The 15154-nt window shown below is 42.4% G+C and overlaps 1 protein-coding gene across 2 annotated transcripts in view; it reads right to left on the bottom strand.

The window, feature by feature from the left end:
- HAT1 (histone acetyltransferase 1) overlaps nt 1–15154 on the bottom strand; it is a 290158-nt gene that overhangs the window by 242312 nt on the left and 32692 nt on the right. The gene's annotated exons all lie outside the window — the stretch shown is intronic.

Here is a 15154-nt window from a genome sequence, read left to right as displayed (position 1 = left end):
TTTCGAATACCAAGGCTGCCATTTTGTAAGTCAGAAAGGCATCAAACTTTCCTCTGTGCGTATGCTGAATAACGCAACCAGTTGATTCTGTATGTGCTATGTTTTTAAAGTAATATTTTGTTTATGTTGCACTTTTAAAACATTGACCTTTGCTGGTGCTATAAAGAACAACTTGACGTATTACCCAATTTACTGTCACTGAGTTTATCGACCTCTGGAGTTGGATACGCTAGGTAGGCCCTGCTGGGATTCAAACCAGTGGTCCGCAGGTCTGTTGTGAGCGCTTGAATCAAGCAGACAATTTGCATTTTGCTATTTTTTTTTTTTATAAATGCTCAAGAGCATTGCTGTAACTGGTGTTGCGGCACAGGGGCTTGGGGCTGTTTGAGACCCACTGCGCACCAATAAATATTCAAAAAAACATAATTGTGCCTTTTCTGCAGCTTGATGTTACAGGAGAATGGTTTGCGGGCTGCTGTAGAAAATGACAGAGTAAAGAAAAGCAAAGCGCTATGACACGGCCAGCACTGACCGCGTCTTAGCACTTTTTTTAGGTCGAGCGCTAAGCGTCGACCTAGTGTATACTTTTAGTATACTTCTGATGGCTTAAAACAATTTCATTTGTTGATTGCAGTGTCCTTAAAAAACTATTGCTCACTAGCGGTCAGTTCTGCCTTTTTCAGTTTTAGAGCAGTAACCAACTACTGTATTATCCACTTTGGTTTCATAATCTGTTGCTGTGACGGACTACTTTTGTTATTTCTTTGTTGCTGCCTTTTCACTGAGTGTTTTAGGCTGGTACTGCCTGCATTTTATTGCAGCATTCCATTTCTCCCACCTCCTCCCATGTCACTGACATTCGTTTTGGGTTTTTTCCAGTGCTCTCCATGTTTACCTCTGGGTTCTGGAACATGGGCTCCACCATTAAATCTTTTAATAAAAGGTAAGTCTTTAATAAAAAGGTAGCTCATGGGCTTCATTTTTTTAAATGTTATTTTACCACTGCCCATCGTCTGTTGATTAATGTTCATCAAAAACAATCAAAAAAAAAAAAAAGGACTCACTCAGCATTTTTGGTTCTGAAGAATGCAAATTAATCACTCTGGATCAGTTGTCTCTTTACTACCAGTGTCCCATATTTTTTAATTTGGAAGGTTACTGGCTTTGCTTAACCTGTGTGGCATGGAAGGTTAATACCAATCGAGAAACCTGGCCTTGTTTGCCCACCTCTTATTTTAACCTTTTTTTTTGTTTTATGGTTTGGCCTAGTGACTGCTTTAGCTGTTTCGCCTGCCTCATGTTTTCTAAAAGGTTCCTAACAATACATACATATATAGATGCACATACGGAGAAACTTTTGGATCTGCTCTTTTCAGTCACTCGTGTAAGTGTCATTTACATGTTACTTCTGGCCACCGCAGTATACAGCATGTGGCAATGTTCAGGCCACTTCATCCATTGGCTCATTACACTGAGTGACTGCGTCCTCTCTTTTCATGAATGCACAGCCACTTAAAAAATAGACCACCTCAGTGCCTAGGCTGCTAGCCATTGTCTGCTATTACAATTATGACCCTGATTCATAGCAACTTAATATCCTTATTACACTATGACAGTTTAAACAATCTTGACATGTTTGGGTGACCGTTCTAGTTTATTTCTCTTCTGTAGCTGTCCTGTCTCTTTTTGGGGGTAAATTGTGTTAGCTAGCCAGCCAGCAACTCTGATGGTTGGGTGGTGCTGAAAGGGGTAACCTATTGGAATTAGCACGGCAGATTTAAATTAGGATGCTAAATGCAACATTTTCATTTTTTGATGCAGATAAAGGAAGAATGTAATTGGAAGTTCTTTTGTTATATGCAGGGCCACTGGAATTATGTGCAGGAAAAGACCAAATTATGAGGCAGGGTTGACCAATTTATGTGGCAAGAAAAGTCCAGATATAAATTAACAATGCCAATAGCTCTAACTCAAGAAAATGCGAGACCTGTTGCAGTTCAAGTGCTTGTTTTCTTTATTTTGTGTTGCACATTAGCCCGCGCTGCTGGGCAATAAATCTTTAAACACATTAACAAAGACACTTACCTCTGCGGGAGCTATTTGGCTTTGTAAATGTTTTTGCTCCGAATCTGGGGAGTTGGGAGGGGATGCAACACGAGGGAAGGAGTTCAAGGCAAAAAGATATGGCATAACAGCTGCTGACAGCTGGTGCTACTGTTAAAGCGCTCCAATACCTTCAAGAGTTGGCGCTATGCAAGTAGAGGCACTATTTACACATGGACTTAATGGGACAAAATCTGTAAACAATAGGATCTTTGGATTTGTGTATTATTAAGCATTTCTGAAATATAAGAACACTACAGCATCCAGCTTGGAAGTGAGAACAAATAAAACTGCTGACATATTAAGAGAAGCTCATACAGATTTCACTTTTGCAACTGCCCATAGTATCAGTCCCTGTTGGAATTCCTGAATTGTTGGATTTAATAATTTGTGGACTGTATCGGTAACTTATTCCAGTGATTGATTACTCTCACTGATGCTAGATACTTTCCTTGGACAACTGTCACTACCTTCTTATGTGACTGCTTGCCACTGGATGGCTATGTTTCATGTACTACGGTGCCCTAAAGGAATCGTTGGTTGATTTGTTTTGTTTATGTGCAAGACTTGTATATAACTAGATTTTTTTGTGTCTTTGGTCTGTTATACATTTTGTGTATTAGTTTTTTTTAGGTGAACAGGTAATTTGTTAACACTATGATTGAATTGATTTAATTGTAATAAAGAAATTACGTTTCAGTGAAAAATTGAGGTTTTCGCTTAGATATTTGGTTATATATTTATCCCTGTTGGATATTTTGATTTCTGTATAGTATCAGTCCCAGCAAAAACCACTCAGAACACGGAATTTAATCTTTAGGTTTATAATTTTGCACTTTAAAATATAGTGAGCAATCCATAATGTGTGCTCCACCATGTTGTACAGTGCGGTTCCTGGGGGCTCACTGTGACGTGCATGTCATTGTCGTGGAGGATGAGAGAAGATGCCTGTTGAGGCCTCCCCACCTCAGGGGTTAAATGTAAAAAAAAATATATATTTTTTTTTAAACACAAGGGAATTGTTAAGGGTGTTAAGGGGTCGGTCTTCTTAGTCACGGACCAATCCCTTGTGGGGCCTAAATTGTTTTTATGAATGTGTGGTTTCCCTGAGGGCCGCAACTGGCCCCCAGGGAAACCACTCCTATATTAAAGGAACATGATAGATATATGGAAAATGTCACTTACCCAGTGTACATCTGTTCGTGGCATGAGACGCTGCAGATTCACATGCTGTGCATTATCCTGCCATCTAGTGTTGGGCTCGGAGTGTTACAAGTTGTTTTTCTTCGAAGAAGTCTGAGTCACGAGACCAAGGGACTCCTCCCTTTCGGCTCCATTGCGCATGGGCGTCGACTCCATCTTAGATTGTTTTCTTTCCGCCATCGGGTTCGGACGTGTTCCTCTTCGCTCCGTATTTCGAATCGGGAAAGTTAGCTAAATATCGAAAATTCAACGGTATTGTTCGCGCTCAGTACCGGTTTAGTGTTAGCGTATCGACACCGGCAGTAGAAGCGCTCCGGCGGCCCTTCGGGGCTTCCGCTCTTCAGCAGGGCCTGGTCGGCCCGAACGCGTCCATCGACGAAACTAATGGACCGGACCCCCTTCCGCTTCTGTCCGAAGTGCCACTCAAAGTATCCTTATACAAACCAACACTTGGTCTGTAATCTGTGTCTATCACCAGAACACAGGGAGGATACTTGTGAGGCCTATCGGGCATTTCGATCGAAAAAGACCCTACGCGATCGAAGAGCCAGAAGACTACAGATGGCGTTGACACTGAGGGAACAACTCGACGTCGAAGAGGAGGAAAGAATTTCCATCCTGGGAACAAACTCAGATGATTCCGAAAGTGAGCGACCCGCGATGACGCAGAAAACAGTGAGTAAAACTGCCCCGTCCAAGACTCACACAAAGATCGTAAAGGCCAAGGGGATGCCACCGCCAGCAGGCCATGGCTTAACCCATCAAAAAGACGGTGACCAAACATCAGCACCGAAAAAGGCCAAAGAACTGCCAAAGACATCCGACTCTGGTCGAGATTCAGGCTCCGAACGATCTCGGCACCAAGAGTTCAACTCACCCAAGGTGAGAAAAGTTACGTCGGAACCGAAAGACTTTCACAGAAGCTTCGGTAGCGGAAAAAGCGGCTTCGGAGCTGAAAAGAAGCTCTTACACGGAAGAGCAAGGACTTTCCGGCCAAATGCAAAAACACAGATTTGAGCAGGAGATAGGTATGGGGGAACCAGACCATACCCAAAGGAGGTTGCATATCCAGAAAGAGACTGGGAAAATACAAACACTTCCTCCAATTAAAACCAAAAGAAAGCTGGCATTTCATGAGTCAGAAATGCAGCCAAAGGCAAAGGTGGCAAGAGATAAAATACCACCACCAAGGTTTTCGCCACAACATTCTCCACTGCATTCACCACTGCTGTCCCCGGTAACAACACCCCCAATGCAGTCACCGACCCATACAGGGAAGACACAGGATGATCCGGATGCATGGGACTTATAGGATGCTCCGGTATCAGACAACAGCCCAGATTGCTACCCAACAAGGCCGTCACCTCCAGAGGACAGTACTGCATATACGCAGGTACTATCAAGGGCAGCTACATTCCATAATGTAGCAATGCATTCAGAGCCAATAGAGGATGATTTCCTATTCAACACTTCGGCATCCACCCACACTTCCTACCAGAGTCTGCCAATGCTCCCAGGCATGCTTAAGCATGCAAAACAGGTCTTCCAGGAGCCAGTGAAAGGAAGGGCTATCACACCTAGGGTGGAGAAAAAATACAAACCTCCCCCAGGACCCTGTGTTTATAACACAGCAGCTTACGCCAGACTCAGTAGTTGTAGGGGCAGCAAGAAAGAGGGCAAACTCTCAATCATCAGGAGACGCTCCACCGCCTGACAAGGAGAGTAGGAAGTTTGATGCGGCGGGCAAACGGGTGGCAGCACAGGCAGCCAATCAATGGCGGATTGCAAACTCGCAAGCTTTACTGGCTCGCTACAACAGGGCACACTGGGACGAGATGCAACACATTATACAGCACTTGCCCAAAGAACACCAGAAACGTGCCCAACAGGTTGTTGAGGAAGGACAAGCAATATCCAACAACCAAATAAGGTCCGCATTAGACTCGGCAGACACAGCAGCACAAACAGTCAACACTGCGGTAACCATTCGCAGGCATGCATGGTTACGAAGCTCAGGATTCAAGCCAGAAATCCAACAAGCTGTGTTAAACATGCCTTTCAACCAGGAACAATTGTTTGGGCCAGAGGTGGACACAGCAATTGAAAAATTAAAAAAGGACACAGACACGGCCAAAGCCATGGGCGCGCTCTACTCCCCACAAAGCAGTGCCACATTTAGAAAGCCACAGTTTAGAGGGGGGTTTCGTATGCAAACCCCAGAACCTTCCACCTCTCAAACCAGACCCACCTATCAGGGACAATACCAGAGAGGAGGGTTTCGAGGCTCATATTGGGTTGGACAATTCCCAAGAGCAAGGGGAAAATTCCAAACCCCTAAAACAAGTCAAACCAAACAGCGACTTCAATGTCACAAAACCCCAACACTTAACAACGGTGGAGGGGGGCTTACTGCATACTACAAAAACTGGACACACAACTACGGACGCATGGGTCCTAGCCATTATCCAACATGGTTATTGCATAGAATTCATAAATTTCCCGCCAGATGTGCCCCCAAGAGCACACAATATGTCCAAACAACACTTACACCTGTTACAAATAGAAGTCCAAGCATTGTTACAAAAACAAGCAATAGTGTTAGTACCCAACCATCAAAAAGGAACAGGCGTCTACTCTCTATATTTCCTAATTCCAAAGAAACACAAAACGTTAAGACCCATATTAGACCTCAGAACGCTGAATCGCTTCATCAAATCGGATCACTTCCACATGGTAACACTTCAAGACGTGGTTCCCTTACTCAAAAAAAGAGGACTACATGTCAACATTAGATCTCAAGGATGCCTACTTTCACATACCCATCCATCCTTACCACAGAAAATACTTAAGGTTTGTAATACACGGCGTACACGATCAATTCAAAGTGTTACCGTTCGGGATAACAACAGCCCCAAGGGTATTCACAAAATGCCTTGCAGTAGTAGCCGCTCACATAAGGAGACAGCACATGCACGTATTCCCGTACTTAGACGACTGGCGAATAAAAACCAGCACTAAACAACAGTGTTTTTCTTCACACGCAATACGTTATAGAAACTCTACACAAACTAGGGTTTTCTATAAATTACCAAAAATCACATCTGCAGCCATCCCAAGTACAACAATCCTTGGGAGCAACACAACACACAAAAAGCGATTGCCACTCCAAGTCCACAAAGGGTACAAGCGTTCCAAAATATAACATTAAACATACAGCCAAACCAACACTACCAAGTGAGGTTTGTAATGAAACTTCTAGGCATGATGTCTTCATGCATAGCCATTGTCCCAAACGCAAGATTACACATGCGGCCCTTACAACCGTGCCTAGCAAAACAATGGACACAAGCACAGGGTCAACTCCAAGATCTAGTGTTGGTAGACCGCCAGACACACTTCTCGCTTCAATGGTGGAACCCTACAAATTTAAACCAAGGGCGGCCATTCCAAGACCCAGTGCCTCAAGATGTGATCACAACAGATGCTTCCATGATGGGGTGGGGAGCACACCTCAACCAGCACACCATACAGGGACAATGGAACAATCAACAAAAACAACTACACATAAATCATTTAGAACTGTTGGCAGTGTTTCTAGCATTAAAAGCATTTCAACCACTGATAGCCCACAAACACATTCTTTTCAAAACCGACGACATTGTATTACCTCAACAAACAAGGAGGGACACACTCGTCACAACTGTGTCTCTTAGCACAGAAAATTTCTATCTCACACATACACTGGGCAACGCAACTGGAGCCGACAAGGGTGCTGACCTTGCGGGGGTGGGGGAGAGAGCTGGCTGTGGTTAGAATTAACTAACAACTGAAAAACACATTTTGCTGAGTTCTTTGTGCAGCCAGCTTTCAGGCAGCAATGAAAATGTCAAGATAACTTTTTTAAACAGGCTTTATTGGGTTTTATAACTCTTTCTCCTCACATACTGTGTATCTTAATAAAACACACATGTTTACTTAATACCTCAGTATAAAGCTAGCGGAAATGAACCCTTGGCAGCAACAACAATAACCGACCGACCACCCATTCCCCCATGACTTGAGATGTCATCATATCCTTGTTGACATGTCATTCAATGTCCCTCGGTCACCTGAAATTGAGGAGTGCTCAGGATTCCCATTCTCCTCCTCAAGGGAGGTGTACCAGCAAGAGCGGGGACACCATTTCACCATCGACCGGGCATCAGGACCTAGTCTGCAGTTGTACCCACTAACAATACTACAGTCGAGCTGGGTTCCGGATCAAATGTCAAGGTAACTCTTCTGATTGGTGTTCTTGCTAGAGAGAGATCAGTTTTGTCTAGTGGCAGTTTTGACATACCATAAAGTCGCAGAGGGTTAATATGCCTGCTGCAAAGAACTGATTTGTATTTTATGTGGACAGCTGAGTAGATTAGAATAGCCAGCATTTACCAGCGCTTTAAAAAATATGAACTGTATGTGAGGGGGACTACGGATAGAAGAGGGGCACTTTTGCAGGGTTGTAGTGAGGGAAACCGAAGAAGGTCACTGCGTTGGGGGGGGGGTTGCAAAAATTATTGTTGCACTAGGCACCAACTACACTAAAGGTTGTAATGCTGAGTATGTGGCAAGGTGAAGTAATACTGTGTCCTTTTGTGTCTTTTTTAGTGTCACTGGAGAACCTGCAGATTTAGCAACGAAGATAAGGTAAGAGGACTTCATCTTTATTTACTGTTGCACACGTCTCTCACCCACAAACCCACTGACTATTTTAGAACAACAAATCTGCTTTCTATGTAGGATAGTGCTTTAGGAGAACAGTGGTGGGTGACTTCTGCCCAAGCCCTAACTCGGGTTATGAGGACATCTCGGAGGCTGGATCAGAGACTGACACAGCAGATACTGAGACCACATCTAAGTGGGAGGAAAATAGAGCAGAATCTGGAAGTGATCTTTCAGTTGGTGGAGTCCCATCCAACAAATCATCTTCCAGCAATTTCAAGGGACATGATGATGGCAGTTGTGCTGACCCTTCATGAGCAAAGTCTGTGCAGCAGGTGACCATAGCAGGTTAGACCAACCAAGAAGGCAGACACGTGCTGAAGCAAGCACAGATGGAGAGCTCTTAGCAGCTCCCCAATTTAGTTCAGCTCTAAATTCTGCCTTTTACTGGCGACGCAGGATGTAAAGTTGATAGGCCCAAAGTTTTGCCAGTCGACTATGTCAATCTCTTTTTGGATGTTGACTTTCTTGAGCAAATTGTGCAGCAAACAAATTTGCATGCAGCACAATTTCTGAGGGAGCATGTAGGAACTCTAGGGCCTTGTTCTAGGGCACGCCTGTGAACTCCCACTTCGCTTGAGGAGTTGAAGATACTTTTTGGCCTTGTGCACAAAATGGGGTTAGTGTAGAAACCAAAATTGCAGTCCTACAGGTCTACTCGCACGGTTTGGGGAACCCCTACCTTCATACCATAGATAATTTTTTGCTATTGCAGCGCATGCTGCAATTCAATGACAGTTTTGCTGCACTGGCCCAAGACTATGACTGGCTGTTAAAAATTTGGCCTGTTGTAAAGCATTTGTCTTCTAGGTTTCCATAGATTTATACTCCTGAAAAGAATACAGCTAATGATGAGTCCTTGATCCTGCACAAAGGGCTGCTGCTGTCCATGCAGTACACAGCAAACAAAAGAGCTTGCTATGGCATCAAGCTGTACATGTGTGCGAGGTCTACTGGCTATGTGTACAGCTCCACTCTAAACCCTGTAGGTTGCCCTCCTACGCTAGGAGTCATAGGAAAGATTGCATGGGAACTTGTCCAGCAACTCGTTCACAAAGGTTGCCTTTACGTGGACCATTTCTATACAGGAAAAGAGCTGTTAAGTGAGCTGTACGAAGGTGGCGCTGTGGCCTGTGGTACAGTTTGTTGTTGCTGCAAAGGATTTCAGCAGGAGCTTGTTTGTAAGAAGCATCAGAAATCCCAGAGCACTGCGTTGCGTTCCAACGAACGAACTGCTCGCAGTCAAGTTCACAGACAGGAGTGATGTGTACGTGCTCACTACAATTCATGATGAGAGCACTTCCCCTTCACCATTTGTGGTCAGATGGCCGAAGCTCCCACCTGTAAACTTGATTACAACAAGTACATGGGCAGAGTGGATAAGAACAACCAGGTTCTTCAGCCATACAATGCGAGTTGTAAAAATCACACTTGATACAAGAAACTGTTTACCCACCTGATCCAGATGGCAACATACAAAGCCTATGTTGTTATCGTCAGACAATCAAAGGAAGACTCATGTCTTTTCTTGACTTTCAGTTGTACATCACTGAAAGCTTTATTGCTACAGAAGCTGCAGCCTCTACTTCATATGTTCTTAAGAATGTGGCAAGGCTGTAGGAACGATGCCTTGCTGATCGCATTCCTGAAACACCTAAAAAGGCTTGACCATGTTGTCGTTCTAAAGTCTGCTCTTAGTAGGGAATGAGGCAGAAGAGTCGTGTTTACTGTCCCCAGAGCCCAGCTCAGCCAGCCCTGTGCTTTCCTGCTTGTTTTATGCTGTATCACACAAAAGTGAAGTACTGGGAAATTGACTTAGGTGGAGCTGCCGTTAGGTAAACCTTTCAATGGCTGTGCGTGGATACATACCTTCCATGGGCCACTACTTCGCAAGGCAAGCTGCTGCAGAATTTTAGTTCTTCTACTTGAGGAAATCATGGACTTCCTAATGGCCTGCTCAACACCTTTATCTGCCGTCAGAATGTGGTAGATGTTCTGTTGAATGACAAGTGCCTTACAGTCCCCACACTGCACATAATGGTGGACAGAACATTTGCCACGTTGTCCTGGAGTACGCTGTGTGGCAAAATGTTAAAGGCTTGACAAGATTGTGAAGTGCTTTTTAGGGAACTTAGGTATACTACACAAGTACCACCCTGATTGCCCACAGGAACCAGAGTAAGTGAAACAAATGGCCTGTAGGACTTAGTCACAATAATTTCTACTTGCTTTCAAAGTGTGCAAAAAAGCTGGCCCACTTGTGTGGCTGGGCGTAGTGCCCACTACAGGAGCGGCTCGAACCAAGGCCAATGAAATCCTTCACCAGGAAACTTCCATTGACTTTGGTTTAATCTGTTTCTGTTACGGGCACTAGGCCTAAACAAACAAGTGAGCTACCATTTTTATCTGGAGATCTGGGGGAGTGCCAGGTGAACCGAAGTCTGTGGCTAAGTGCAGATTTCAGAACTTCATCACAGAAATGTGAGGAAAATGTGTTTAGTCAGTTGCAAATGATTCTGGGTCAGGAAACCTGGTGAGACACACACAAGTCAGCCCACCCTAGATACCAAAGAGTCTAGTTTTAAAAAATGTACAGGTTGGCTAGGTTTCCATGGATACCAGCCGAGCTTGGGTCCAAAATCTAAAGTTACCCACATTGGGGAAAAAAGGGTTCGTTTTTGGTGAAAAAATGAGATGAGTCCATGTGGTTTTTGGGTCGTTTCCTGTCATAGGCAATAGGTCTACCCACAAAAGTGAGGTACTATTTTTAACAGAAGACTTGGGGGACTGTCGGGTGGAAGGAAGTTTGTGGCTCCCCACAGATTTCAGAACTTTCCATCACAGAAATTTGAGGAAAATGTGATTTTTTTTACTCAAAGTTGGAGGTTTGCAAGGGAATCGGTGTAAAAAAGATAAGTGGTGACAGCCATCCAAGCCAGCCCACCCTGGATACCACTAAGTGACTAGTTTTAAAAAACAAATATATAGGTTGGCTAGGTTTCCCTAAGTGCCAGCTGAGTTGGGGTCCAAAATCTAGAAGTACCCACACTGGAACAAAAAGAAAAAGAGTTGGTTTTTAGTGGAACAATGTGATGCATCCCTGTTGAGTTTTTGGGCTGTTTCCGGTCATGGCCACTATGTATACCCACACAAATGAGGTACCATTTTATCGGGAGACTTGTGGGAGCATAGAATAGTAGAACATTTGTTATTACCAGTTATTACCACTTGATTTCGCTGCATTTGTGCCTTTCAATTGTAAGCCAGTGTATAAGAAAGATTACATTTTGAAAAATAACCTCTAAATCATATGTAGGGCTCCCAGTTTTATAGTATTTACTTTTTTTTAACATTTCCGTCTATTTATCCATATTAATTTTTGGGCTATTTTACTGGTATTTATCCATTTTTATTCTATGTTTTGAGATTGAATACAGTCGTAATATGGAATATTTCCACATCTATTTAACTGATTAACCTGCATTCATACTTTGATGCCAGTCGCAGTAAAGCAAATTAAGCAGCCAAATATAATATAACACTACACCGACAGGTAACTATTAGCATGATATACAAATATGTTAGAATATGCTTGCATTTAAGGGAATCTATACCTGTTTTTAAATCCCAATGGTGTCTAACTGCGTGTCAGTTGGTCTGGAATTCAAGAAGAACAACAGGGAGAGTCACTCATAAGAAGTATAATTTTCTGCATTTTTCTGGTTTGAAAAATAAATACAGAGCAGGAGATAGATTGTTTTCTGCCTTTATTTATCTGTAAAAATCAGGAAAACTGGAAGCCTTAATCATTTGCTAGTACGGGTATCCACAAACTTAGAGATGTACAAATAACCACTGCTCCTAAACTCCATATCTTGTACCCATTTCAGAAATACATGGGTTTCTTCGATACCCATTTTTCACTCTGGCTATTTCGCTATATGAATTGATCTATGCTCAGTACTCAATAAACAAACCACTGTATGGTGCAGCCTAGTTGTTGGCTCTGGGTACTTTAAGGTTCTTAGAGAACCTACAAACCCTACATATTCCCGCAACCAGAGGGTCTAGCGGATGTAATGGTACTTTGCTTTTGTAAATCGCCCATCGTGACAAAAAGTTAGTTGAAAATTTTGTCACAAATGGCTGTTTTTACCAACTCATTTTCAAATATTTATTTCAACTATTGGTTTCCTTGGGGAAGACTTAAGAGATACACATATGACCCCTTGCTGAATTCAAAATTGTCTACTTTTTACAAACCTATAGCTTTTCTAGATCACCCATGGGTTTCACACTGGTTTCCACCACAAACTAGAAGTAGGCTGTAAACTGTAAAGCAAACCAGCACAAAAAAAAGAAAGAAAAATGGACTACCTCTTAGAAAAATGCTAAAACTGTGGTACAATATTGGGATTTTTGATTCAGCTATGCATATTCCTGAAAGCTGGGAAGATGTTGGCTTTAGTACAGCAAACCCTTCGTGGATGCCATTTTTAAGGAAAAAAAGAGACTCATCTGGAGCACTTTGTCCCTATTTTTTTCCAGAAAACTCAAAAAGTTGCTATATTTTGGAAATGTTCTCAGTCCCCTCTAGAGGAATCCATAAACTCTGGGTACCAGTAGAATTCCCAGGATGTTGGGAAAAAAAGGACGCAAACTTGGCGAGGATACCCTATGTGGAAAAAAGTATGGAGCCCTAGGCACTAACTACCCTAAATAGCCAAAAGGGCTCAAATTCTGTCAGACTTGTAGCTGTGTGATGGTTAGTAGTTATGTAGGTATGTCATTGGTAGAACTGGCTGGGGTAATGGGTGGTGCAAGCTGTAGTACCCTAGTGAGGAGGGCCATGGCATTTTTTTATTTAAACAAATTAAACACAGAAAAATGTACATTCTGTGCAACATTTGTCAAAAAGACACTATTTGCTAAAAAAAAAAATAAGAAAAATGAAGATCTGAATATGTTAAAGATCACACTACCTGCAGGCTTCATACTGTGGTGAAAACTTTACAGATCGCCCATCCTCTGGTGCAAAACAAGCACATGTACATAGGTTAGTATAGGGTGCACACACACTGCTATGTTAACTATAAATGATCATGCTGAAACGATTCTCTCCAATAACTCAAGGCTGCTGACAAAAGGTAGTATCTACTACGTAGAATATTTTTCCTGTTGGAAACTTTCTGCAGAATCAAAAAGTTGTGCGGTGCATAACGAATACAAGTCAATTTTAGTTTACACACAGAATTGCTCTTGAATACAAACATTTATAATGTGTTCAATAACTCTCCACAGATATGGCGCATCGAGAACACAGGTATTTTGTAAACACACCCATCAGCTGGGCCCCGGCTTTACTAAATTAGATAGAACAGTATTATGGTAGTACTTGCCACACTGTAAACTGTAAAACAAACTAGCACACGTTTGATGATGTCATCAGCGATGTCATAAATGATGTCATAGAACATGTCATGAGTGATGTCATATGTGAGGTCATAAGCCGTGCATGGTGGGGGGCCAAGTTATAGCTAGCTCTGCTAAATATAACTGGTGAATTTCTGTGTTTTTTTTTAGTTCAAAACGTTAATGTTGTCACTGACAAATTCACCTAACTATAACGTTACTGTAACCTTTGTTTGTTTTTTTCAGTGAAAATTTAGTCTTCTTTGGGAGGAATTATATATATTTGTGCGTGTACATATATATGTTTAAATAAATATCAACTGTTACCATGAAAAATGTGTGGTAAAGGCCCATGATGTAATAACGCTTTGTAAACGTCAACATGTTGTATTACATGTGAGGTAAAGACATGTTTGGTAAATGTGCATGTGGTAATAACTGATGTTAGTCTTTTGCTATACTCTCATTCTAGCAGTCAGTTGGCTATGTTTCTTTCCACTGAGGCATCTAGCGATAAAGGCAGATCGGGAAGACTTTGCCTTTTTAGGTGCAGGGCTTTCCCACTGTCAAGAAGGTTTGCTGATTTCCTATGACCCTTGCAGATCTTACCTGCCTCTTCTGGAAGAATGTCAGTTTCTGCGGAACAACATCAACAGCGGAAGGGAATATATACATTTGAGACCAGGCAAGCAGATGCCTACCTTGACAAAACATGGTTCAAATTTACACTCCCAAAAACCCAGGGGTGGCCAACATGTACATGCCAAGCTAAAAACGGACTACGTGCACAATCTCATCTTATAGTCCCTATATTTAGTTATCTGCCGTGGAACTCAGAACAATCTGCTATAGGTTAGTCCTCGTTTGAACTCTTTTCCATATTCTATTATCTATAGTTTCCACGCATAGAAACAACACAATCTGGTATGAAGTCCTTCATAAGTAATAAGTTAAACGTTCTTTTGGATGCTTGACGAAACTTCCTGAACAACTTGTGTAGTTAATGAAACCAGATATATTCTTTGAACTGACCAGAGATTTCAGTTTAGGCCTGTGCCGTACTATGCACATTAACTGATGGTATTTTTAAAAAGACAAAATTAGCGTCCAGGTTTAGTTTCACTGAACAGTCTGGGAACTATGTTCTCATTTTCTGGGGCTTTCTGTTCTGTGTAGCATGCAAACCTAGTGACAGGGAAAGTATGTGTTTCACTTTTCATTATTAAAATAAAGCAATCAAAAGCCAATACTAGCTCCACTGTCCACTAGGGCATGTCAATTCCAATAATTATTCAGTTTATTGATTAATGAGTGGAATTGACGTGCTCTAGAAGCAGGTTGATGAACAAACATGCAGCATATATTGAGCCCCAACATAAGCTTACACAAGCATCGAAACCTAAGGCATTAGAGAAGAAAGTAAGAATGCTGATCTGAAGGTCTTCCATTTAACCAAATAATCAAGACCATTACACTATCCTCTCACCATGAAGACTGCCGGTGTACACAGTATGCACTTGTAAGGTAGAGGTGCTAAACCCCCTTACTGATTTAACTTACGGCCTGTCGATAACTAGAACACCTGTTGTTACTTAAATGTGGGTAATTCTTGTATGTAGAGCCAGACTGAGGCCAAATACTTACTTCACTTAGCATGCGAGCAAGTTCAATTTCT

Source organism: Pleurodeles waltl, chromosome 3_1 (assembly GCF_031143425.1).
Source record: "Pleurodeles waltl isolate 20211129_DDA chromosome 3_1, aPleWal1.hap1.20221129, whole genome shotgun sequence".
Taxonomy (NCBI): Eukaryota; Metazoa; Chordata; class Amphibia; order Caudata; family Salamandridae; genus Pleurodeles; species Pleurodeles waltl.
Note: the sequence above shows the minus strand (reverse complement) of the source record. Positions and strands in the feature narration are given on the sequence as shown.